Genomic DNA, 27758 nt, shown 5'->3' on the forward strand with positions numbered 1-27758 from the left:
CCTGTTGCATTCCACAGCAGTAGATAATCAATGTTTACATTTTGTCCCTGAGGCCTCTCAGCTTCTCAGGAGGAAAAATCCTAAGGAAAGGATTTTTCATAAAAGATGTCTATGACAAAATAACACTTCAGATCTTGCATTTAGTGGCAGGAAATAAACACTGCTTTACACCTTTTATAGAAGAGTCAAAAGGGCTAGTGCTAAATTGACATGACTACCTGACATTAATTATTTTACAAGAATAAAATACCAGGATATTTTATCCAGAAGAGAGCATCCTGTACTCTTGAATATCCTTCAATTTCATCCCACTTGCACAAACATGAAGATTGTATTTCTGAGAACAGTGTTCTGATGAGTCACGTTCCTGGTAGTGTGAAAACACATCCAGAAAATAACCAGGCTGGAGTCCCTGTTCCTAAACTGGCATGAGAAAGTACCAGCAGAGCATTCCATTGTGTGTTGATGCCCATGCAAAGATAGCATTTGAGAAGGTTATGGGCATGTATCTGGAACAGTTCAGAACGTTCATTTCCCCTCCAGAATTTGTATTTTCCTCTTTTGTCTGACAAAGGAGTTCCCCATGTCAGCAGTAACAGATTGAGAGAGGACTGAGGAATCGTGCCCTCTCTCACACTCTGCTTTCAGAAGTCACTCTCAGTAACAATTTTGTTTCACAGCCCCATTTTTCTGGCTGGCTAGCATGAGCTCTGGGTAACCCTTTGTCTGGATCTCATGGTGACACAAGGCATGTTGTTGAAACAGCATGTTCTAAAATGAAATGAACAGTGCGTACGGATTATACACACACGATCTGGCAGCCAATACCACACTGCAAATGAATAAAGTTCTGGAGAGGACCATTAAGAAGCACCTAAAAAAGCAAAGCTCAAGTGTCCTGTGTTTGCCCTTCAAAATAACACAGGTGCTGGACAAACATTTTAAGATAAATGAACATTTTAATTACGTATTAAAATTGCAATAACATTCTTCAGTACAAATGATACTAGGTGCTCTGACTCAAGTACAGGAAACTGCTGTGTTAAGCTAAACTGTGCATCTCATGTATTTTTATTAATTCTATTTCCCTCCCCATATATTATGTACAACTAAGAAATTCTGAGGAAAATCTGGCTTCTTTGTCCAGGGACCTAAAAGGAGACTGTTTTGAAAACATGCTTCCAGTACTGAGAATGAAATATTCTCAAAAAAATTGTTGCTTACCTACCTAACATCACAAATTTAGTCACAAGTGATTAATTAGTGTTTCTGTTTACATACAGATGCCTAATGAGAAAATCCATTTAAATTGTGTATCAAAAAACTTAAAGAACTCAAACCTCCAGGCCATGTAAAGTTAGATAAGTTTCTGCTTGATTGTATTTTACTTGAAGAGTTTATCAGAATCATATTAGATGTGCTTTTACAACTGATCCAACTATATATCTTTGCATATTTTTATTAGCATACAAATATCTGGGTTTTATTAGGCGATATTAGCTCCACTGAATGTTAGGTGTATAACAAATCCAGCTTTGATGCTGTTGATCATTACACCAGCAGTTTACATCTGACATAAAACTGTCAGAGGCATAGGAGTGACTCAAGTCACCATAAACCACAAAGCAACTGCCCTGTTCACATAAGTTACATCCCCTTGCAGAGCTGGGGAACTTCCCCTGCCACTTTTTGCATATATTTTAGAGATCTGCCTGGCCAAGACTGCCCTGGCTTTAAAAGGAGTGGGAACGTGAGGATACTGCCATATATAAACAGCAGATACTATGCCCTGTTTCTATATATGTAATTCTAATTTTGGAATAATTACATCTCTTTTTTCTTCTTTGATATATGATTAAAAATAAAAAGGTGGAAGTATTTTCTGTGGAGAAGAAAATTCATTCTGGGTTTTGATGACTTAGCACAGAGAAATCTGGATTACATTCTTAATTTGAACAACATCCATTTTGCTTCATTACAGTGGCCAAAACAACCACTCAAAAATAAAAGCTTGACTAAAGAAAATAATTGCATTTTGTTAATAATTTGAAAATTTTGTTTCATGTTTATTTGGTTTGGAAAAATAAAATACTTTAAGTATAACTTGCTGAATTTTGTCTAACCTTCTGTGCTCAGTTTTTCCTTTGCTTTGTTATTTTAAATAGGCAGAATACTGTCATCTTATACAACATGCAAATGGATCCATGTTTTTCTGAAAAACTCCTTTCAAAATTATTCCATCCCCTAAAATAACTTATTTAATGTAAAGCATACTGAAACTCTTAGTACATCATACTGTTATTAACTTTCTTAACATAGGGGTAAGGACTCACATTGCTTCTTACAGTAAGCCCCTAAAATATGTTTTATTCCACATCCCAAATAACTCTTAAATATTTCAATGGCCTGGCCCATTGTCCACCAGCAGAAACATACAAAAACAGTTGCTTGAAAAAATGGAAAAAACGCGTTCGATAAAAAAAAGAGAATTGTCTGTGTGGCTTGTCTAAAGCAGATTTAAACTCTTGAAAAGGTGATCCCTAGTCCCAATTATTTAACAAATAATAATTAAGCAGTTAAATTGGCCAGATTAAGTACGTAAACATTTTTCACCTCTCCCAAGCCACTTTATATACCAGTTATTTGTTATTTTCCATTCATGCTGTCTGATTAATGTCGCTCATATGGATGCTTAAAGAAAGTTAATAAATGACACAACAAATCAGATAAATTCTTGGATTTTTGAAAGAAATATTTTCATGTTCTTTCCAGAGTTATTACTTCAGTGGTAAATAGATTTTGTTCATGTCCTTTCTATAAAGAAAAAGAGAAGATATAAACAATTTACTCTGTTATGATTCTCACTGTTCTCTACTGAAATTCTTTCCCAGTATCAGAGATATACTGCAATTCCAGTAATAAGCTGTACTTGGATGTATGAGCAAAACACAGCGTAAATCATGACATGAAGACATGTAATTCTGTTTTCTGTGACTCATCAGCTTTTTTCCCAGTTCCCACCTTGATATCCAAAAAACCCAGGTTTTTGAAAAAAAAAAAATTAAAAATTGGGATAAATTGTATGGCCCAGACACTCCAAAGAAGAATACTTTTCCTCTGGTTCCACACTGTTCTCTTCTGAATTTTCATTCTTTCTTTCCCCTATCTCTTCTCTGAGAGCTGAAATATCACTGAACATTTTCACTGATATTTCTGATCCTGCCAGAATGCTTCTGGTAGAAAGAAAATCTGTACCAGAAAATAAAAAGTAAACTACTGATTTTTTTTCCTAAATTCTCAAAAATTGGTAAAAAAAATCATGATTTGCAGAACCTGTCATCCTATAATTAGGTTAATTGTCTTTTTATTGTCCCTTCTGAGCTTAAATGAAAAAAGAGTAGCAATAGCATTATTCAGTTGCTCAAATCTAGAAGAAAACAAGAAGTGCCACACCATGCAATAATTCTGTTTGTTGTAAGTTGATGCACAACATGAAACATAAAATCCCTCTATGAATTTCTGTGTTAAAACAGAAAACAGCATCACCAAAAGACATAAAGGATTTGCTTTTGACTTCAGTGAGTATGGAAACAGATTCTATATTTTGGGTGGGGCTTCCACTACTTAAAATTTTCAGCAGGACAGCAGAGATGTAATCTTCTCCTAAAGGCAGGCTCTCATACACCAGCTACTCTCATTCTGCTAGATCTTAATGTTCTTCTTGAATGCCTGAAGAGCTTTATCTTCCTATTTGGCACCGTTCTAAATTGGCTTAAATCATATTTATCCAACATTTACCTACATTATATTTTCAAGGGTAATTTGTGTCCTTCTCCCAGAGCATTTTTTTTTTTTTTTTTTGTGCTCTGTAGGGTTCCACTCTGGCCCTGTTCTTACTCAGCAATCTGAAGCTGCCTGTGAGCAGTGCTGGTCATTGGCATCGCTCTGGATATCATTTCCATGCTGACAAGACACAGATATTGTCAACCAAACCAGCAATTTCAGATGATGCTATTACCATATTAACGAGCTGGTAAGCATAAAAGCCTCTACAAGCATCAATTTTCTTCAGTTAAAATCAGAGAAAAACCCTGAGCTGTTCATGGCTGGCTCTTGCCATCAACCCACACCCACTTGAACTTCTAACCCAGCTTAAAAATTCAATGTAGGTTCATTGGCTAAAAACCTTGTATGTTTTATGATTGCAAGCTCTTCTTTCAGTGTTGCAGTCAAAAGATTAAGGCTTCTTATGATTAGTTGAACTAAATGTGCTTGGTTATTGCTCACTCATGCTTTTATGTTCCCTGGGCTACATTATTTTAATGCCCAGCTTGTTGATCTGTCGAGGAGGCCGATTATCAAATTTCATCTTGTGTAGCAAGTGCTGTTTCCAGAGCAAGTATTGTACACACTAATGCAGGTTTCATACCTGCTGTTCCCTCACAGTGGTCACTAATACACCACAAAATCTATTTAAGCTATTAATGCTCTTATACTACTAAGTGTTTTCATGAACTTTGGCTTATTATAAGAGATATTTGTCAGGGGGCTGATTCTACCAGGGTAAGGTAACAGAAGCTTTATCACTGACTTCAGACTAAAAAAAAAAAAAAAAACTAAACGTCTGACAGTTGCCGTGAAATGCTTAATAAGTGTTTAATATCTAATATCTAAGCTGTTTAATTTTATTTTGATCTTTCCTGTGAAAAAGAAAATTTTAAGAGTTTTATTCCCAGGACTTGGCTTTTAAACAACCAGAAGTTAAACTTTCAAGAATAGTGTCAGTAGGACCTTTTTGGAGAACACAGAACTTCAAGAGTCAGTGGTGGGGAGTAAGAGAATTTACAACTCTCTAGCACTAACAACAGAGGTAATTTCACAACACACTGCATAACTTACTTGCTTATAGGAAGTCCTTACAAAAGCAAGAATTTCTGTACAAAAAATTTCTGCCACCATTTAAAAGGAAAAGAGCAGTTGTAGAACCCCTAAAGTTGTAGCTAAGAATATGGGCCTACACAGATTGCACTGAAGATTAAAATATTTTGGCTCCGGTGTCTGCTGTAATGAGAATATGTATAAACTGACAGAGCTGAAAAGCATTTAATTTAGATGGCAGACTACAAAAATTAATGTGAAAATGAGAATTGCTTAGGGGTAATAGATTGAGGATACAAGACTCATTTTTTAAGTGTTAACCTTTTACATGACAGTGTGATGCTGTAATTAAAAAGACAACATTCTTTGTTTGGGGAATTTATTTTACATTCTTAATTGTTTTGTAGTTCCTATGTTATGATTTTTTATTCTGGCAACTTCTGACTGACAGAAGTTGAGGATTTTTCATATCAATACAATGGAATGAGTGAGCTTCATTGTACTGAGCAGAAGATTAAACAGCAACTTGTTTTAATTGCTGTAAATTATTAAATTAAACTATTCCTGAATATTAATATTTGTTCTGGTCTATCGTGAATGTGAACATGGGAAATCAATTGATTTCTTTCTAGTAACTGTATCCTTAAGAACTTACCCCAAACTTCGAGCCACTTTGATGTTCAAAGGCTGAGATCAGAGATGAGAAGAAAAAGAATGGAGACCTCTTCACAATATTTTTACCTTTGAAGTCTCAGGTTAAAAGTACTATTTCTGTGTGCTTAAACAAGCAAGAGAATGAAGGATAAGATCATGAATTATGATAACAGACAAGTGACAAATGTTTTGCATGAAGTACTTTTCCTTGTCGGGAGAGAGAATGTTCTTCTAAGAGATTTCCAAAGAGATTGGCAATTTCTAGAGTCAATTATCGGGAAGGAAGAGATATATACTGTATTTGCGTTTAACTGTTTAAGTGGGAATAAAAGATTCATTTGGAGCTTTTCCCCTTGTTTCCCTCTACATTTCATACAAGTGGTAGCAAACATGCACATTATCCAACTGTCAACAAATCCCCTAGACTCAAGCCTGGAACAGCACATCCCATGTTTCCCCCATGAAAACCCTTCATGAAAGCTCCTCTGTCATTCAAGATCATACTATTCCCTCCTCTATTTATTTCTAAGTGTCACTCAGCTCCATTCCACCAGCTTGGAAAAACGTCAAGAACTTTTATCTTCAGAGTCAGTTGCCAGTTCTGTTTAGTGAACAAGCCAGCAGGGACCTCTGGTGCCATCAATGCCCCTCTCTTCAGGGATGGAGTATATCATTATCCCGATGGCTGGACAGAAAAAAAAGCTGCAGTTTTAGAATAGTTCTCAGGGAGCAGTTACTGGAAATCTCCTCCCTTGAGACAGACTATTGGCAACAAGTTTTGCTGCTGTGACATGAGGTATTGCATCAAGGCCCAATCCTGCCACTAATAAAGTTAGTGGGAAACGTGCCATTCTTTTCAAGCGAAGTCAACAGGATTAGTGTAGCAAATCAGGGCTAAAAAAATGTACCTTGCATCTACAAATGCAAATGGAGAGCCAGGTCCCAAGTGAGAATGTCATTTTATGTCTGGTTTCAGAATCTGGCGATGTGTCAAATCAGAATAAGTCCCTTCCCCAAATTTCAAACTGACTTTATAGAAAAGGGAAGTTTCATTTTCATGTTGCAACACTTCCATTTTTGGTTTTAGGGGTGTTTGTTTAAGTTTGCATCTAAAATAAGCCAAGAACAGACTGTTTCAGTGTTGGATTTCTTTTTCCTCTTAAAAAAAAAAAATTGTTTCCTCTAATACACGGCACATGCATTGTACAGATTTTAATTCTTTACAAAACTATTTTCTGATAGAAAATGATTCACTTTATGCTTTTTCTTAACCAGCTCTAGCAGACTCTTTTAATTACCAACAGACACATTACACAGCTGTGCTAGGAAACATAACTTAACCTGCTCAGCCTGAATGGGGAATTTTTGTGGATGTCAGCTGTCAGACCCACAGGCTCTGGACTGCACTAACAGGTAACAGTCCCCTTCTCTTGGCAAGGGCCCTTTTCCTATAAAGAAATAACATGGTGCTGGGTTATTTTAATTTTTATATTTGTGTGTGTGTCTGTTGGTTCATTTTTTTTTTCATAAGATATTCTCATACTTGGCAATACTGGCTTTAATTCTACTAAAAATGACAGAACTGGATTGTCATCATTTTTAATGGGTAAAATCTATGCAGTTCGTCAGAGGTGCTGTAAAATCTAATCAGAAATTAGACTGTAAAATTAATAGGGCTATATTCCCTATAATGCTGTTTTATAAATCTGGAACTGCAGCAGATTTGGAGTTCCACACACGGTGCAATTCAGCAGTGGTGAAGTCTTCAATTTAAACAAACAACATGTGCAGTAACTGGTAGCTGCAGTAACTGGTACCCCATGCCAAAGAGCTGCTGGCTGTGTTTTAATTTGAGTATTTGGGTACCAAATCCTTTCATTCCATGCCTTTCATTTGAGTGTATTTCTACACCACAGCTCTAGGCCATGGGATAACTTCCCCCTGGTTTGTTTTTGTGCAGCAGAGGGTAAGAATGGCTGTGAGACACTGATTTTGACAACCCAGTCCTTGAGCGCGAATATCCCAATAAATCTCCCATTAGTTGGAGAGGAACGACGGGGGGAAATGGACAGAAGAGACATGGGGCAAGCTGAGGGAGGTGAACAGGGCTGTGGAGAAGAGCCAGCATCCCCCAGCAGTACCCAGGAGCCGGGTGAGGATGGTGTGATGCTTCCAGCATCCCCATCCCTGTGCTTGGCAGCACGAAGCCGCAGAGCCTGGTTCCCAGGCTCCCATCCCCAGCAGCCCGGTGGGAAAATCCCAAACGGACCCCACAGGAAAATCCCAAGCGGGATCCGCAGGATTTTCCTCCCCGTGAGAGAAGCAGAGCCTCCCCTGCCCCCGGCAGACCGGGCAATCTGGCGGCACATATGTGACATATGTGACATTATGTAAGGAGCGGCTGCTGCCGACCGGGAACCGTGGCAGGGCGGCAAGAAGAGAAGGCAAAGCCTCTTCCCCCGCGCTGGAATGAGTCACTTCCAATGGAGATTTGCACCATTTTAACACCGGGTACCTCCCTGTAATGATTGTACAGAGTTACTATAAAACCTCAGGGTTCATCTGCAGAAACGTCCCTTATGCCGGAGCTCTCTGTGGAGACATACTTGTAAAAATTGGTGTGAGGGGAAGAATAAATAGATAAGAGCATATAACAGATTATAGAATAAATACAGTCTTGTATTTATTCTGATTCTCCTTCTGAATTTTGTAATGCTGGGCAGATTCCTTCACCACGTTTCCCACCTCAGTTTCCCAGATGTGAAAGGCCTATTTCAACTCTTTTTTTACCTTATCTAAACGCTGTAATACAACAGAAATACATTCACTGCTGTCTAGCCTATGGAACCTGTATCTCAGTTTAATCTTCAAACTTGCAACAAACAATTATCAACATATAAATGTGCTTTCTTATGGTTTTGGATTGTGTTGCCTTTTCTTGTAGGTCCTGCTATTCATGCCATTCCAAGAAAAAAGTGTTTGCCAAAGGTAAAAGAGCAAACTATTTTTTAACAGCCTGATAGAGAATAAAACACAATGAAAAAGACACTTTTTTAAAAATCCAGTTTAAAAAAATCTTTGAGTAATATTTTTTTATATTAGTAAAGGCATTGCCTGAAGTAATCATGCACCATTAGTGCACAGCAGCATAAAACAAGGTGAAAACTTTCGAGAAAGAACTTAGAGGAATGAATTTGTAACAAGGAATACACTTTCTCTCTGCCATAATTGCACATTTAAGAGGCCTCTGCTTTACCAGTGGCAACTCAAAGTGACAATGCCTGGCTTAGTTCTGTTGTCTTTTAGCTACTATTATAGAAATTGTAGCTGCAGAATTTTCAAAGTGAACAATTTTATGCAGTTAATTGTGTAACATTGTTTACGAATTTAAACCACACAATGAATGCATTATTCACAGACACACATAATGGACTCTTTGTATTGAATGATGGTTTAAGAAAAAATGTAACTGATTTTGGAGCTACAATGATTGATTTATGAGGTAAAATTAAAAGTTCTAAGTATGTATTATTTGTCTACTCACCAGCTAAGTGGATGGGGGTGGTATGAAAAATATCTATATATAACTAATTGCAACACATGGATATCAAGCAATCAGAGAAATTATTTCAAGCAAAGCAAAAGGATTACCCTAGAAGTAAATGGTGAAGATTTAAGAAAGGCAATTGGCTATCAAGGGAAACCAGACAAGAATTAGATGTTCTTGCCTATAAAAATCTTATCTAACATGTAATGGAAGCTTTATTCTTAGAAATTTTAAAACAGCAGGATCGAACAATATCAAATTAAAAGACAGCACTCCAGTAACATCTCTCATTAATATCTTGCTTTTAAAGTAATGGTGGGACTTTAAATTGAATGGTACCAAATATGAATAATGGAAACTACCTGACTTTAATGAAGAAAGGACTTCTGTGGTACCAAGGGATGTGACTTCTTGGTACTTACCAAGAAGTACTGGAAGTACTTTCCATTTTTAATTCATTTGGAAGGAAAAAAAATTATCATTATACATGGTGAATATCATAGGGATTCACAAGCAGTTCCATTAAAGAGCCTTAAACCAAGTAAAAAGCTTAGTTAGTTTAGATAAGAACTATGCCCTGCTGCTCTGCTGTAGCTTTTTATAATAACAGATTTTAACTGAAAAACAAATTTAAGGAGGTACTTGTTTTATTTCCTTTTCTCAACTGATACTTTAACAAAAGTATATAAAATCATATTAATGCACGGGGCCAATTTGGAAGAAACACACCAAAGCAATGCACTAAACTTGCTGCTTCCACCATCCACTTCTACTAAGAAAAACGCTTAAATTCACTGTTAGCTAAATCCCATGAACATCTTGCTATCCCTTATTTGACCTAGCCTGCTTCAGGGTAAAAATTCCATCTACAGGGAAACTGCTTTAGTAAAGGACAGTTCCTCTTGTCAAAGGGCTGAAGGAGATGGGTTTAGCAGGGCAGTTTTTATAATTTAATAAAAAAGTTAATCCAAGTGTTTCCATATTGATTTGTCTTGATTTAAGTTCTAAAATAAGGGAAGGTTCACATTTCTATGAAACAGCCATGAACAGCACAATATATTATAATTTACCTTTAAGCTGGAGCAAAATAGCCCATTTTTCCTAGATTGGCAACTGTCACACATTTTCACATAGAAACAGGACAGATTACTCATTACTTTGATTTTAGATATCTAATTCCATCAAAATACTACAAAGCAAAACCATTGCATCAGCATGGAATATTTTATCCCTGAATTTTTGATGGGCAAAATAAAATAAAATTTTTCCAGATCTATCTATCTGTAAATTCCTATGCTACAGCATTTTGTGTATAAACAATGTAACATGTCTAGCATATATAAAAGCAGTTTTCACTCAGATTCACATTATTATCTATACCATATGACTTGTAACTTGTTAAGTGTCAACTTCAGTTCATTTTACCACTCAGCTTTGCACTCCTTATCCATTTATTCTCCTGCCAAAGCAACCTGACCCTTCTTCCACCCGAACATTAACACACATTATAAGTTTCAATTCTTCCTCTTTCTGGAAATTTATCTTCATACTTTGTGAACTTTGTAACTCATATTTTCATCAAGTTTCAGTCAGGACACTCTTATGGGTCTGAGTGACCACATTTTGAGTGTGTTTACACTCTTATGTCATGTGTGCTAGAATGACATTATGAACTCCCACCAAAAAAAAGCAGAACATGCATTCAGTACATCAATAATGTTTATAACATGTCCCATAGAAATGAAATGGAAGTTCTGACACTGTTGCCTTTTCTAGTGTAATTTATTGAACTTGTGGCCACCAATTTGAAATGCTTATACATGCTAACATGTATAAACCCCCTCCACTGGCAATATTCTCCCTAAGAAAGGATGGCCATTAGGCACAATAAGATAACTTATGGAAAGTAGAAGCTCACATTTCACAATCTAGCAAAATACTAGTACAAGACTAGCAAAAGACAAGTAGAAGTTTACAAATAAATAGCTGCAGTTATCATAAATTAAAAAAAAAAACAAACAACAAAACACCCAAATTTATCTGCTAGGTTTCATTTGTTATTGAGTAAATTATAGTACTCTCTACTACAGATGACCTGGTGGCTGTCTAGGATTACAGACTGGAGCAGGGGTGATCCAGCCCAAAGGTTAGGGCCTGTGTCCAGAACTGGAAACGAGGCAAACGTTCATGGCCAAAAACCAGGAACCAGAAAGTCAAACCAAGGGTCAGCAGCCAGAGATAGGAATAAGCATCTGCCCAGGAATCACGACCTGAAATCAGAAACCCACAAGGAGAAACTGCAACCACAGGACACAGTGCAGAGGTGGTTCTGAAATATACACTGTGATGTGTGAGAGGATGCACCAGGGCTCCACCTTGGACCTGCTCCTGAGCCATGGCTGATGGGTCCAAACTGCAGAGACCCTGATTTACTACTCCAGGAGAAGATCTTACCACAGATTAGCAAATTTTACCTGAAATCATGGCAAATAAACCAGCCTTCTACCCTCCAAAACTCTCTGGATGTTGAGAAAGGTGAAAATTCTTTTTTCAGTATCACACTTGTTTAGGTAGATCCATAGAAGGCTTACAGCTCTGCTGCAGACAATCCAGCAAGGTCCAGAGGAATTACATCCACTTAACCTTTCTGTATTTTTTTCAAAGATGCAACTTCCAAATCCATTACAAGCAGGCATGAATTAAAACAAAGATACAGAGTATGGCTCCTTGGAGTTTTGATAATCTTGTGGTATTCCTAAGCGTTTTGTACTATCATTGGAGAGAGGGGTGCCAAGTGGTCAGACTAGATTTCTACTTGTAATTGTGTATGCATGAAGCAGCAGTGGAGGGAGGTTGTGTGCAACAGGGCCTGGTGTGACAAATGAACTCAAAAGTATGGTTTGGGTTGAAGGTCATCTGGTCCAACTCCCTGCAGTGAGCAGGGACATCTTCAGCTAGACCAGGTTGCTCAGAACTCCATCCAATCTGACCTGGATCAGCTTCCAGGACTGGGGCATCTACCACCTCTCTGGGCAATCTGTATCAGTGTTTCACCACCCTCATCATACAGAATTTCTCTTATCTCTAGTTTCAATTTACCCTCTTTCAGTTTAAAACCATTACATCTTGTCCAATCACAACAAACCCTGCTAAAAAGTCTGTCCCCATCTTCCTCAGAAGTCACCTTTTCGTGCTAGAAGGCCACTAAAAGGTCTCCCCAGATTCCTCTCTTCTCCAGAGACCCCAATTCTCTCAGCCCATCTTCACCTACCTTGCTCAGGGATATCTTAGGCACATTAAGAATTTAAATATGCAAATATCGTACAGTGGGTCAGAGCTCCCACATATTTCTTAGAAAAAAAAACATGTTGAGGATTTTGCTATGACCTCACCCTATTTTTCTGTGGGAAAGAAAAATATTGTCTGACTTCCCTCACAGCATATTCTACATCTTATTGACAAATCACTTATGACACTAATTTATTAGCATAGAAATATTACTACACTCAAGACAGCCTGCTTTGATTTACTACATCAGGGTTTTTCATATGCCAAGGTCCTATCATCTCTGCTGGATCATTAAAAGTCCCTTGGCTTTTTCTTTTTTATTTTTTTTTTTATTTTGTGCAATGTAAGAGTTTTGCCCTGTGGCCCTGGCTAAAATCCTGAGTATTGGAATGGATTTGCTGCTCAAAGGAAGATTCACTGACCTGCTGCTTAAGATATACAGGATTTGTTTATCAAAACCATCTTTACATTAGCTCCTTGCCAAAAAAGTCAATGACAAAGAAGGGAAAAAGGGGGCATAAACACAGAAATGTAAAATGCAACCATTAGAGCCAAGCTGCTTAAATTGCAACACTGTTTTATTCTCCTTGTTTGAAAACTACATTTATGACATTCAAAGGGAAGGAATGCAACTAAACCCATCTATCCCTTTCCAAGCAGTTAGTGCTCCAGGGCTTGATATCTGCTTAGTTTTGTGAGAACATCAACACCACAGTAAAGAAGCTGGGTGTAATGACTGCATCCAGAGGCACCTCCTGAATTCCACAGAGATGTGAAGCACTGTAAGAGTCAAGAGTCTTTTTGCCATCACCATTATATTAAAAGGAAGCTGGGTGGCGAATTTCATAAGCTATTGTTCCAAGTATTTTTTTTCTCTTGCATGGCTTCATTTCACTTTGTGCACAAGCAGTGACTGACTACTGGTCCTAATCAAAGTAAGCAAGCCCTGCATCACCAATATTCCAGACTACAGGGGCCCATTCAGAAAACACATTCAGAAAAATAGAAAACTTGACACTGAAATAAAAACTTAAGCTCTGTCCCTCACATAAATTGATTTGGTATTTTGAAAAAGAAATCAAATCAATTGACCTAAAGCTCGTGGCTCAGATGAAATCCGTAGAAAATCAACCAGCTTATTTTTAATTTAAGGATCTTTCCTGGACAAACTAAAAAGTACATCTCAACATCTAACAGAAGATAACCAATTATTTTATCTTGTCTCCACTTCTTCTGAAACCAAATAAGCCCAAACAATTTCACTGTTACTTAAAAATGAGCTGTCGAAATGGGATGTGAATAAAAAAAGTGGACACATTTTCAAGTCCTTCTTGCATTCTCTGGGTTCTTAATGTATATTTCAGCAAATGCTATTTTAGCTGTAGCAATAAATTTGAGCACCTGTTGTTTGTGTACCTACCGGTCTCTCAAATAACATGAACTGGTTTATAACACAATTCCAAAGAGTATGTTCGTGTTTTGTCTGAAAAGTAAACAATTCATCTCCTCACAAGGAAACAAGTCTGCTTGTCAGCACAGAAAATGAATGCATGGTGATGCTATATATCCAGCATTAAAAAAAAAAAACAGCACAGAGTTTTGAAATAAAAATAAATATATCCAAACAGCCTATGTGTATAAGTTCAATTAGTGTAAACAAACAATAGCTAATTAGTGAGCATTCCAGCAGCATTATGGAAAATGGGCGGCACATGCAGGCACACACACCTTGGGGTCTGTGAGGAGCACACCTGCTCCTCTTTGGAGGAGCCCAGCAGCCAGCAGCAGGGCTGGTAAGGCACTGCAATGCCCCGCAGTGCTCCCCTCCCTCTCGCTCCCCAGCAGACACGGCAGCACCCTGAGATACCCGGCTGCGTCAAACCACGGCTGGGGAGGCGAAATCTTCAGCAGGAACTTTGCACCCGCATATATCTAAAAGTCAACACGGCTCATTGTCGCATTAGGGAGCTGCTGCTGTCCCAGGATTGCTGAGATACTTGGCAAGACAGACAGGCAGCCTCTCTGTCTCCCCGATGGCGTCTGCCCTGCTGCGGATTTGTCACGCGATTCATCGAGTTGAACCGAGCACATAAATTTTCAGTTATGACTGGAAAGTTAGAAAATTCTCCACGGATGAAAACTACGTATCTGTGCTGATAGTCAGGCAGGGAGCACCTTGGGGAACAAGAGCAGGAACAAAGGATCACTCCCAGAGTGTCACAGTCACTTAGAGAAAGGAAGAACAAGCTAAAAGTAACACTGGCGAGAAATTAATTCAATGTTAACTCTAGAAGTCCTTCTACATTCATTCATTTTCCAGTCAAAACATCATTAAATATTTAAATCGCTCCCACCATAGGTGATATTTTATTGAGATTTATTTTTAAGAACTGAGAGTTCAGCAAATCAAAAGCTTCTACCACAATCTCAAGTCTGAATTTAAAACCAGCATCTTCACAATAAGCCACCGATCTCCACCCATAACTGTGGCAAACCAGCAGCCAGACACACAACAGGGAGATCATGCAGAACTCTCCACTTAACACAGAAGCAATATAGATCTGAATTTTTATATAAAATCTCATGTCAGACTGGAGGGCCATAAAAAACAAGTTCCTTTCATAAAGGCTCAAACCTTTCTCATATGTTAGATGACATCTATCATAATTCATATGGTGTAAGCAAATTTGGTTATTTTACTCTTTTTTCCTTTCTTAGAAAAGCTTATTTTCAATCAATATATTCCACAGCACAGGCCATGCTCTACAACTGAATTCAAAAACCTGAGCTTCTTGCCAGGGAAAGACTTAAACCTGAATATGAGGAAATAAACATTACTTTTTGAGCAACTCTTTTGAAGAAGTTTGTCAAAGTCCTTACACAGCACATCTATGTAGACCTATAAAAATGACTTCATTTTAGTCCACTCTTTCCTTCTAATTTTGTAATAATGTGTGTAACTCACCTAATGTTCCCTTGTTTCCTTATTACCAACATGTAAAGTAGTGAGCTACTCAGAATTCTCTTCTAATTTTAACATTTACCCAGGGTATTTCATATTTTATTTCAAATTTGATTTTTTAAAAAAAATTGACAAAGTCCTAGTGCACAGTTTTACTGAGTATGACACCAAATGATCAATGTCAATTTGGTTTAGAGAGCACTCTAAGTATCTCTACAAGCACCTTCTTGCTGATGTAAGACAATCTACATTAGGAATAAAAAATGGGAGGTGGAAAGTTTGGCTTAACTACCCCACGCAAATAAAGCAGTAAAGCAGTAGCTGCAGACAAACCTCTTACTCTACCCAGCCAGTGTGGTCAAGACTAAATGAAGAAAGCACTTGGAAAAGAAAGTTCTGAAGAGGAGTGCAAAACCAAAGCAATAATGAGAAACAAATAACTTTTGGACTATTCTGGTTTGGCATTTTTCAGTATTCCTGCCAAAGGAAATCCCCCTGCATTTTCTTAAGACACCTGCATTTGTATGAGAAGGAGGAAGCTAGAGGGGAGGGCTTTTTTGATAGCCTTACCTTAGGAGGGGTTTGAAACAAGGAGTGTGTAAACCGAGAATAAAACATTTCACAGGCACAGATTCTTAGTGGGAAGATATTCATTCCCATATTATAAAATATCCTGGAGGTCATATTTACATGCATACACCATTTTCTGGCCACTTTTTTTTCAGAAGAGCAATAACAGTTTCCTCTTTTAAGAGTCTTGGTACCTTGAATAAATTCCAGTTTTTACTTACCTGTCAGATCTCTCCCAATGTAAGGATCCTAATAGATCTGCAACCAACTGGAATGGCACAGTCCTTCTCTGGGATCTGGTTCTTGATCCAGGCAGGCAACAGATGGGATGGTTCTCAAACTCTCTGCTAAAAAAGAAAACAGGCAGCTTTAAACAAAAGCAGGTACACCCAGGCAAAAATTTAAAATAAAACAAAAAGGGGTGGAAAAGAGAGAAAAAGTAAAGAAGCAGAAAACTGAAAATAAGAATTGACCTGCAAGTAATTTTCCTTTTTATTCTTGTATTTCTAACTGAAGCCAGGTGACGCAGGAACACACAACTGATGAAAATGGTTTGAGGGGAAGGCAAGAGGGAGATGCAAACACTCACCTATCTACTTCAGTGGAGCCAAAAACCAGCACAGTTGCTATCTGGCAAACCCAGTCCCAGCTCCTGTTTTGCTTGATTTGGACTATGTACCTGAACTTCAGCCTGCTGCCCTGGCCCATGAAACCTCACCAACCATGGGGCTATAGGCAGTCTCCTCCTTCCTCCCATTATACCTTCCCCTGCAAATATATTAGTATTATTAATAAGTGGTCAATGCCAACAGAAAGGAATGAAGGAATTCCATTCTGTACAGTAGCAATGGCCTGGCAGGGTTCATCTTTTAAGATGAGGCAAGCCAAGGCTCAAATCTGTAGCCACCACCCAGAAGAGCTCTATCACCTGAAGGACTTTTATCAGTGCAGCAAGCAATGTACACATTTTATAGCTGTTAACTTCATCATCTTCTCCCCACCTTCTGTGTATTTTCAGTTGCCAGAAGTGCTGGGGAGGGTAATAACAGCCAGAGTTTCACAGGAAACAAAGATTCCAAGGCCAGGGATAATCAGCCTAGCAAAGAGAGGCCAGAGACTCGGGTGGAACTTCAGCAGTAGGAGCCACATAAAATGTTACTCACCATTGCTGCTGTGTCAGGGATTTGCATCAGTGCAGATCCTTGACACCCACAGACCAAATGAACTGATTTTGGATCTGCTCTGCCACAGTCACCACTTCCAACAATGGCTCAATGACTTGGCCTGCTCACAGCAGTGGTTGCATGCAGACAACAAAGAGTAGCAGGAAAAAAAATTCCCTAATATTCCTGAGTTTCCATAGTCCAGGACAGAAATGGAACATCACAGGTGCAGTTCCTCTTATTTCTATTTCTCAGCATTCTCCCAGGAAGGGCTCAGCTATTATAACACATTATTTTGGATCTGTGGACCTCAGCTGACCTTTTTTTCCCCCCACTTCTTTTTAAGCTCTGAGTACCTCATGCTCTCTTCCAAGTCCTCACAGCTGTGGTGTGGAGTGTTCGCTGTAGGGTCCTTGTTAGTTTCTTAAATATATTGCTTAGAAGAGGAAGGTCAGACCTGAAGTAATAAGAAAAGCACAGAACTAATCCACCAGAGGAAAGCTCCTCCGCTGTTTGGTGGACTCACGAATGTTTGCAGGAAGGAAAAAACATCATTTCTAAGCACACAAACCTTTTGGTCCAGAACTCACATTTTTGGCTACTACAGTCCTTCCATGAATGCTGGTTTTAATTGTGGCTCTCTATAATTAAATTCATTCAACCCAGATATAGAGCAGCCATAATACAACAGGGGCAGACTTCTGATGTCTGAGAAAGCTTTCTGAACATGCATGTTCCTTTCAGTGAGGTGAGATGACAGCAGCCTGCTCAGACCTGCGGCATGCTGTGGGCACTGAGCACTGATGACTTGGTTTACCACCCATGGTTTATCATCCTTTCCATGATAAAGGATGTGGCAACAGATAGAAAACTTTTCCTCTATCTGTGATACAGCTACAGCACTGCCTGAAATATAAATTCCTCCAAGGGTGTTTGTACCAGCCTTTGCTCTCAGCTGTCAGTCTCCGTTCTCACTCAGGGTCTGTGCTTGGGTACAGCAGCCTTTGATATGACCACAGCTAATCAAAAAAGCTGCACAGGTGGGTTTTCAGCCCTTATGAATAAGAAAGTTGGGGTTAGCTTCGAAAAAGCCTCTGAAGGAGGTGAAAAAGGAGGATTTGAAAGCAGGATATCCAGACGCATTAAGTTCTCCTCACCCCTGTGGTGTGGAACACCGTTACCGTGGCACAAAGGGAACACAGGGACTAGCTTTTTTTTCTTTCTTGTTTCCTTTTTTAAAAGAGCTGTTTCATCTCTCTGGATATATGGCATTAGCTGTTCATTTTCCCTCATTTAAATACATCTCAGGAGGAAGGAGAGCGCACACAGGCACCACTTCCCACACGCATCATTTTCCAGTCCTGCTCCTTTGCAGGGGTTTGGTGAGGTCACCCCATTATGCAGCACATTATTTTTAAACACTCCAGCGACTCCTTCCAAAAAGTTCCCTCTTTAATGAAATCTGACACGACAGAGAAGGCAAGGGGAAGTTTTTGCTGGTTGTAGTTATAATCTTAAATTGCTTATCCTGAGTGTGTCAGACAGCAGGGCCACGGGGCCAGCAAGGCTGCAGCCACTGACCTCTGCACCTCGGCTGGACCTTGCCCCGGTCAGCTCCATGGCAGGAGAGCTGGCAGACTTTGAGCCCAGCTCTGGGGCTGTGAGCAGGGCAACAGCTGCACTTTGCAACACGAACTTTGTACTTCGACACATGGACATTTCATCTCCATAAAAGATCCTTTGTTTCATTACTTATTAACGTCTCCTCCTTGAGTAAAGTTCTTTGTTAATGAGGTTTTAGAGCGTGGTGTGAGGGTTTTTTCCCCACTTTCCTGTGCTCAGAAAATAAAACTCACCACTCACCTTGAGAGGATTACATGAAATGTTAAAGAGTTTAAAAAAAAAATCAATTTCAGACTTTATACACCTTCTGAATACTGTGGATATTTGCTGCGTGCTCTGTTCTGAGTGATCAGTTCTAATAACCAGAGCTAAATACAGAAATCAGGCAATGTTCTGAGGCCTGTCTTTGCAGAGATCACTTTCTGAGATTATTCCTACAGTAATTCAGCCCACAGCGACATTCAACCTTACTTAATAAATCAGTTAAAAAGATGAAATAGTAGAAAAGTGTCAGCCCATCCGCACTAAAAAGCCATACTTTATGACAGTGCCATGAGTTTTATAGTTGCACAGCTTTTTGCTACCAGTTTTACTTTGGAGCGGTGTCAATGCTTGGGCTTCTGTGTATTTCATCATAAAATATGCTAACACACACAGCCCAGCAAATTTGAAGAGAAGACATTTGTGCCCTGTCCTTCACTAAAATAAATCTTTGATCAGAAACAGAAGCCTACCTAAACATCAATTGGAAACCTCAAGAAGGAGGCCACCTAAGATGCTTCTATCATTTCTGTACCAACAGTAAAAGCTCAAGATGCCTGTATGCATTTACTGTAACAAAACTAAGTGACAGAAAAGTACTGAAAGATCCTGGTAATACTCCATTATATCGGTGTTGTCATAAAAATATGGAGCAGCAGCAGAAGATTAAGAAAGTAAAGGTGTACTGAACAATTCTTCATCTGCAACTAGAATAAAACAAATAGTTGGAAGTATAATATTTGTTACATCTTGTTAGACATTAATTATCCACACTTTTTTTTCATTACTACCATCTTTTTAACATGAATTTCCTTCCATGCCTCTTTGGTGAGCTTTTTTCTCTTCCTTTTTTGTTTCTCTTCCATGTGATGGGGGAGACACCCTCACACACACCTGACCCAGTTTTCTTTCATTTTCATTAACAGTATGATAAAAATGAAAAGGAAATTTCCAACTAGTCTAGCAAGTCGGGTGGGTAAGGAATAAAGGATGTGAAATGATATCAAAGCACTCCCTGGCATGAGCTGGGCTAGCTGGACTCAGAAGGGATTGGATTAGGATGGTCAGCTCCTGCTGTTCCATAAGAGAGTCTCATGACTTTTCTCATTTGGATGTATTTTTTACCCCCCATACACACACCTTCAGGGCACTTCTTTGTTAGCATAATCATTCATCCAATCCCAGAATTTGACTTGGATACTTTGCAGAGAGCAGACTGACAGAAAACGACACCATTACTTTTATTCTGTCACTACATTTTGGGTAAGACTGCTTTTGCCCACCTATGACCTGCAGAGCAGCTGGCACAGCTACAGCTGCATTACACCTTTTTATTTCCCTCTGTGTACCCAGCAAGCTGTGGCTCTCTCCTCCTTGAGGAGCCCCCCCAAGATGAGGCAGGCATTATGCATTCCTCCTCACCTCCGCCCTGGAACTCGGCCCTCCAGTCACACGGGCCCACCATCATGATCATAAGATTGAGCTGCTGCTAAGAATAGGCACAATCTTTGGAAGAGATCCTGCTTTATTCCTGGGTGCAGCCTCTGAATGGTGTTAGACAATAAAACCCTTTAGGCTGGATCCTGGATGGCACCTGCCTGCCCTTTCCATCAGCCCAGGGGTGTCAGAGCTCTCCCCACAAGGGCAGGCACGGAGGTCTGTGCCATTTGCTTAGCTAGGGACAGCTGCAGATGTGCACAGGAAACTATAATGTCCCTGGGAATAAAGCAGGAAAGCCTCTGGGAAGCTACAATACCTTTAATTTAAATAAATAAATAAAAAGAAATAAGCTTGGAAAGAGAGCTGAGAAGAGCGACAAGAATGATTTTGTTCCGGGAAAGAAAAAAAAAAAAAAAAAAAAAAAAAAGACTCCTTCCAGTGAGACACTGAACTGAATGTATTTTGCTTCAAAGAGAAGATTATAATCTTTAAGGGACTAGACAAGAAGAAGATATTTCATAAGACTCTAAATTAGTGGGCAGACACACAATAGAATCCAATATTTGCAAATTCAATCTGAAGATAAAAAGCACGTTTTAAGTATAATTAGCTACTGAGATGAATTGTCAAAAGATGCAGTAAATTCTCCATCACTAAGAAGCTATTTTAATTATTATATGCTTAGTTTCCACTAGAGCCCAGAAGTCTCAGACAACACAAACCCAGTAATCTCTAACTTTATCTAGCATCTAGCACAAGCCACCCCCTCCGTCTGAAAATTGTTCCTGTTGCTAATTCCAATGAGATTATTCTTTTCCCAAGAAATTCAAGGTGGTACAATTATGACAAGTGGATAATTAGGGCATACAACATCAGGTCACGTAGACATTATTTATATAATAGGAGCATTCCTCAGTCCAGTGCTTCCAGAGAAAAAAATAAAAGGCATTCCCTGATGTCCCTAATTCAGGTTAGAAAACCAAAACAACAACAAAACCCCAACCAAGAAAAAAGGACTATTGCATTATATATAAACTTTAAAATATGCAATATTTTGTATAGCAGTGTTATGTGATTTTATCAGTTCCAGAATTCACCACAGAATGACCTAAGTTGGAAGGGACCTTAAAGATCATCTCATTCCAGCCCCCATGCCATGGGCAGGGACACCTTCCACTATCCCAGGTTGCTCAGAGCCCCATCCAACCTGGCCTTGGACACTTCCAGGGATGGGGAATCCTGACCTCCTCTGGGAAATCTGTTCCAGGACCTCAGAACCTTCACGGAAAAGATTTTTCCCTAATATCTAATTGATTCTAAACCTTTTCTTTCCATTTGAACCCGTTCCCCCTTGTTCTGTCCCTAAATGCTCCTGTATTTAGGAATATTTACAGTATTTATGTAAAGAGAGGAAAGGTTTCATACTGGCACTATCAGGCACTCTACCAATTCCCTCCTGGAACATTTTAGCTTTGTTCTATACCCTAAACAAGAAAACACAGCTAGCAGAACATTATTTCTCTTTTGGTCCTCTAGGAGTTCACATGGGTAGCTCCCATTAACACTAATCAGAGTTAAGGGCAGGAATCCCCCGTGGACAGCCATGTTGTCTGGGGATATGTCCATAATTAATATCTTCTGAGAGTCTAATTTTGAAACAAAAGTAATCAGGCTTAAGATGAGTTATATTAAGAGCAATAAACCTGTGACTGCATATTTGCCTATATATATATGTATATACCGTATCCAATGTCAGACCAGGGTAGTCTGACAAATAGCTCACAAGACAACTTCCAAAAAAACAAATTCTATCTTAGCTCTGTTTGGGAGCATGATATCCAAGAAGAGAAAAACACAGTGGGATTTGTCTTCTTTCTGTTTCTTACTCTTTGCAGCACATTGTTTTTATAAATGTTAGTGCTCATCATTGTTCCTCTTCACATCACAGTGGCCAGGCTCAGCAAAGCCAACATAATCCTAGCACTTCTGATGTTACAAATTAAAATTAACCATGCAACACCATGGGAATATCCGTAATACCAAAGATGTGGAACGGGGACTCTGTGACAAGTACATGGAGGAGGGAAGAGGAATCTAGATGGCTTGAACATGAGTGGTTTTGCAAGCAAGAGATGCTGTAATGGGACAAGGAATACAAAATAGAATCATGCCAACAGAACTTGGTTTCAGTATTATTTAGGATTTCTGTCACAGAAAGAGACATTTTCAAGTCTGTGGCTGCTGATGCTCCAGCACAATTGATGCCCAAGTCATACATAATGTATTATATACAACACAGTATATTAACTCAGCTTCAAAGTGTTAATATGTCATGAAACTTAATTCAGATATCACAGATTACGCAAAGGAGGTGGAGATGTGGAGACATACTCTCGTTTCTCAAAGGTGTCAGGCAGAGAGCTTTGTGTCCCCAGTCCAGGGGAACATGGCAGCAGCTTGCTCTAAAGCTCTTGCACAAGGTGAGGGTTGTGTGGCTCCTCACCCCAGTATTTTTGACAAAGAAATCCTATACTGAGGGTAAACCTATGCATTAAACAGAAAAAAGGCAGAAGAAAACAGCCCAGGTTTTGCAGTGTCACAGCTGCTGATGTATTTTACACTACAGATGCAAAAACTGTATAATATAAGCACAGAAGAATTTATCATTTTCTTTATCTACAACAACTCCAAGTCCTAAGTAGTTCAGTATGGGTAAAAAATCCCACTGTACCCTCTGAATGTCCATGAATAAACAGCAGCAATGGAGACAAACTGTTTTCCTGCTCAGATGCTAGGAAAAAAAGACCACAAACTGAGATGAGAATGGAATAGCATGGAGAATTACCTAGTGCCTCTGTCACCTGGGAATGGAGCTTACAACAACCCACAGAACTTGAAATGGAGGGAGAGATCGTCTTCCCTTTCCACACACACTGTTTTTGTGGGTCTCTCACTAACTGCTCTCTCCCTGAGGAATTCCATGCTTCACATGCTACTAAAGGAGACCATGAAACAGCACCGACCAAAATTACATTGGAACAGCAGAGGGAAAGCATCCACAAGATGCTTTTGCTCATGGCATGAAGCTTTCAAAATCCCCTTTGGAGTCACTGCAGCTGAAGGAAGAGGAATGTGATCTAAGACTAAATGTGAAGTTTAGCTCCTGGCACTGCCATATTATTTTTGCACGAACTTGGGCCCTAACACTTTTAAAAACAATTGGGAAGAGATGTATTAATTGTCTATGTGTGTCACTTCATCTGTGGAAAAGGGAAAACAGATGAAAATTTTCTGCCTACAGAGATAATATAGGGAGATAACATTAAGCATTGAAATATTAAGATATTCTGGACACAAATTAAGTCTTTAATACAGACTGTCCATCTATCAACTTTCTGGGTGTTTAACTTCAGGTTACAGAATGCAATTAGAAAATACTCTAATGCAAAATACTTAATGATTATGTTCAGAAATTCTATAGGACTCGTATTATTTGAAGCAAGAATTCAAAATATAAACCAAAGGTGGATAAATAAGTATATTTTTCTTTGTTAGAAAAAAAAATTCCACCTATTTTTAATTTAAAGGCAACTCTGTCTCAGAAGCCACACATGCACACAAGAACCCAAATCAAAAAATCCCCTTTCTAACTCTTAAAACTTTGAGGAATCTACTTTAAGCAAATGAATTGGGGGAGTTTAAGCCTCCATGATTATCTAGGTTATGGCTTTTTTGCATTGTCTGTAGTAAGCCAAGAGGAAAAAGAGATGCTTTCATTATTCAGAGTTAATGAACACACTCAATTTAGACCAGCTAGACAATCCAGTGTGTTTGGAAACAAAGAAAACTAAACTAGGAAAACACACAAAGTGCAGGATTCCCTGGAAGAGAAGCCAGCTTGCAGGGCTGCCCATAGCCCTGTACAGACACTGAAGCAGGGCATATCCCTCCTCAGGGACCACTCTGGGGAGGAGGGGGAGAAATTAAACAAAGCAAGTCTGCAGGAGAGGGTTCACACACATAATAGAGAAACCTTGCTGACAGGTTCGACTTTCATTAAATAATGAGAGGCCAAGGAGCTGCATTCTGTGTACTTCCACAATTTACTAAGTATGCTCCTTCTACAAGCTCAACAACTGGTACTAGCAATCCCCCAAAATAACAAGTCCTTGAACATTTACTCAAGAAAACATCATTCATGGTGGCTGATAGACAATTTGGAGTCTGTTAAGCTATCCTGTGACACCACCAATATAGAGCTAAACACTTTCTGTAAATGACAAAACAATAAAATAGATGACCTGGTCATATTTGACCATCACCTTCTCCCTTAACTACTTCAGGGGCATCCAGCCTGCACTCACCAACTTAATTCTGTCCCATTCCGTGGTGGCACAAGCTCCAGGCTCTTCTCATCTCCTCTTGGCCAAGTTGGAGCATCCTGATGTCTCTCAAGTGCTCCTCATGAGGGCTCACTTCCTACTTTCTCCTCTAATGGCAAATCTTACTCAGGAGCTCCTGCCAAATATGGCTGTGAAGGTTTAGTTTTCCCATCCCCTGTTTTCCGCAATTAAACTTAGGATGTAATGGAGGACTTAGGATGTGTAATTAAGGCTTAGGTTGTAATAAAAGGGACGCTCGCGCTTTTGTTTAAATTCTCTGCCTTACTGTGGCTGCTTTAAATTTGTATTTCTATCATTCTCTAATTAGTATCTCTCTTCAGTCTTTAGGCTGGCTTTTCCTGTTTATAAGACTGTGGTAAAACATCATAAATCATTTAACCTAGGAAAAAAGTGATCATACCAGCAGCTTACCAGAGCTACAATTATCAGTTTGCTCTCAATACTACCTGGAAAATACAGACAACAACAATTCCAACAGAAAAATGAATGTGAGAAAGGGGTTACATTAATGATTTAAACTCTTCTTCCTACACAGACAGCACAACTTCTGGGGACTTCCTCCCAGTAAATAAAAATATCTCTGTGAAGATAATTGGTTCAGGTGTGGCAGCAGTCTGGAAGGCGGTTCACCTGGAATCACTTCAGGTATTCACCCACCACCAAACAACATGAACATATTTTTCCCATCTCTCATCCTTGTTTCAGCAAGCATCCTACCATGCAGGCAAAGGCAAAAACACCAACACAGCAGGCTCACCAGGACTAAGAGCAACCCATTAAAATAGGTATAAAAGTCACTAGAGTGGTAATGAGGAACTCATAGCAGTCATTTCCCTCCAATTCTTCTGCCCATCCATTTTCACACATCCCTCTCCCCATTCCCCTGGGATAACTCTTCAGGTTCTGTTCTAGTTTACCCTATGGAGAGTCTAGGTCAGTTCCCCCAGGATCAACAAGGAAAAAAAGCTGCAAAGCAAGTCAGTCATCAGCTCCACAACAGCACCCTGCGAAACACTAATTCCTCCTCCACCCTTTGTTTTAGTCCCACAACACTCATATTCTGCACTTGCATGCACTCCTTACGTGAAAATAATCACAACACATAAAACCTTTTTTTTCCATTTAAAATCCACACATTTTCAAATTCTGTCCTCTTCTACAACAAGGAAAGTGTGTGAAGCTAGCTACCTCCTAAAATGGGGTTTTGGTTCAAAATAACCCAAACATAGCATGTATGCTTTCAATATTAGGATGAGTCAGGCACCCAGGCATTAAGCGCTGCTCAATGAAACCAGGCACAGCAGAGCTCTGACAGGTGTTCACAATAGATTACAAAAAAAATCAAAAAATCACCATTGACTTCTGCACTGTGAGATGAGACCCAGTTCTCTGAGGCTGGGCCATGCAGTAAAAAAATCCATTCTGCAGCTTTGATCCTGCATTCCAGCCCCTGCCAACAAATCCACTTCGAAGGTACTCCTAATGTTCCAAGTCCTGAGAAGCTTTAGTCTGTATTAATTAATTAAAAAGGAAAAAAATTAAACAGATATCCATGTGCCTTAGGGCGATACTCAGCCTGATCCCTCTGACAGCTTTCCTGATGGCTTTGAAATTTATTATCTTCTACAAGAGCAGGAGCTTTGTGACAACTTTCAAAAGGAAGCTTCTGCCTTCAACACAGGAACTGTATTTGCTTCAGTGGCAGATCAAGGTCTCCATGTGGTACAGAACAGCAATTACCCCTGAACATAACAAATAGGCCAGAAAGCACATAGGAAAAAAAGGATATGCAAAGTCAGAAGCTAGTCAAAACTCATCCCAGAAAGCCTTTTCTGAGCAAAAGTTCATGGGAGAGGGGAAGAGAGAATTAAAACAAGTCTGGCTGCACATCTTGAACTTGAAGAAATCCAAAGACTTTTGAACCAAACACAGTAACTTACCTACAGAGGCTGAGTTCTTGTTTGTACAATGACTGGATGGGGAGGAACAGAAAACTCCTGCTAAAAATTTCTTTTCCTGGGTCAACTGGACCTAAAAGGATCTAAAAGAAATGGGATGCCTGCTCTAAGGAAAGGCATTACTGCAAAAGTTCTACCAGCCTGTAGACTTAGGAGAGCTGTGACTCTATTTACAGGTGCTAGACCAGAACACTGGGCATGGACTCCTTTGTAAACCTGCTACAAGAATTGCCCCTTGAGCAAGGCACAGGTTCTAAGCCCCACACAGACAACAAAACAGACACCAAAACCATGGCAAAAACTTCCCAGAAGTCTTCATTTTCCAGTGGAGGAGGTGAATTAGATGAAGTCAAACCTGAGCATGTCTCCCATTCACTTTATATGAACCTGCTTACCTGCCTGCCTTCCTTCTACCTGAGCTGCAGCACCAGTTGAGGGCTTTGCACCTCCCAGTGTGTGTCTGTCAGTGAGGATGGGTGGATCACTGTGGCAGCCTTCTCCCTCTGCCCATCATCCTTTCCGAAACACAGGAAACAGCTGTCAGGTCAGTCCTGAAAGTTGGTTAATAATTACACAGACTAATTATCAGCCTTTCATCTTAAGAATTAGCATTTCAAAACTGTTTTATTAATCAGTCTTGTTACAGGTACGGACCATTGTAAGGTTTGGATTTTTATTTTTTTTAAATGCTTTTAGAGTCTTTTTCATTATTAAATCACCATTGAGGTTTCCAGAGGTGCTATTACAGAGCTTGTAATAGCTTGACACCCTCCACCCCTCTTTCAATTCCAATTCACTATCTAGGTGAATGACTACCTAAAATTATCAGCATATTCTCCAGATATCACTATCTAGAATAATCTGGCTCCTAATGCTTAGCAGATACAGTAATAATATACCTAATTTTGAACTTTCATGATAGGGCTCCCCTGGGATAGAGTAGAAGGAAGACTGATTTATTATTAATATTATAAATAATTAAAATTAATGAAATGCATGAAAAGTGGAAAG

The 27758-nt window shown here is 39.2% G+C and overlaps 1 protein-coding gene across 4 annotated transcripts in view; it reads right to left on the minus strand.

Moving 5' to 3' along the window:
* NRIP1 (nuclear receptor interacting protein 1) overlaps positions 1-27162 on the minus strand; it is a 100203-nt gene extending 73041 nt beyond the window's left edge. For 2 of the 4 annotated variants that reach the window (XM_074532895.1, XM_074532864.1), the window contains exons 1-2: positions 16489-16612; positions 16121-16246 (exon numbers count right to left, since the gene is read on the minus strand). The gene's annotated coding sequence lies outside the window, so the exon portion shown is untranslated. Of the gene's footprint in view, positions 1-16120; positions 16247-16488; positions 16613-27142 lie in introns of those variants that run through there. The other 2 variants (XM_074532867.1, XM_074532870.1) reach the window with 2 other exon arrangements.
* Between the last annotated feature and the right edge of the window lie 596 nt (positions 27163-27758).

This window comes from Zonotrichia albicollis, chromosome 2 (genome assembly GCF_047830755.1).
Source record: "Zonotrichia albicollis isolate bZonAlb1 chromosome 2, bZonAlb1.hap1, whole genome shotgun sequence".
NCBI lineage: Eukaryota > Metazoa > Chordata > Aves > Passeriformes > Passerellidae > Zonotrichia > Zonotrichia albicollis.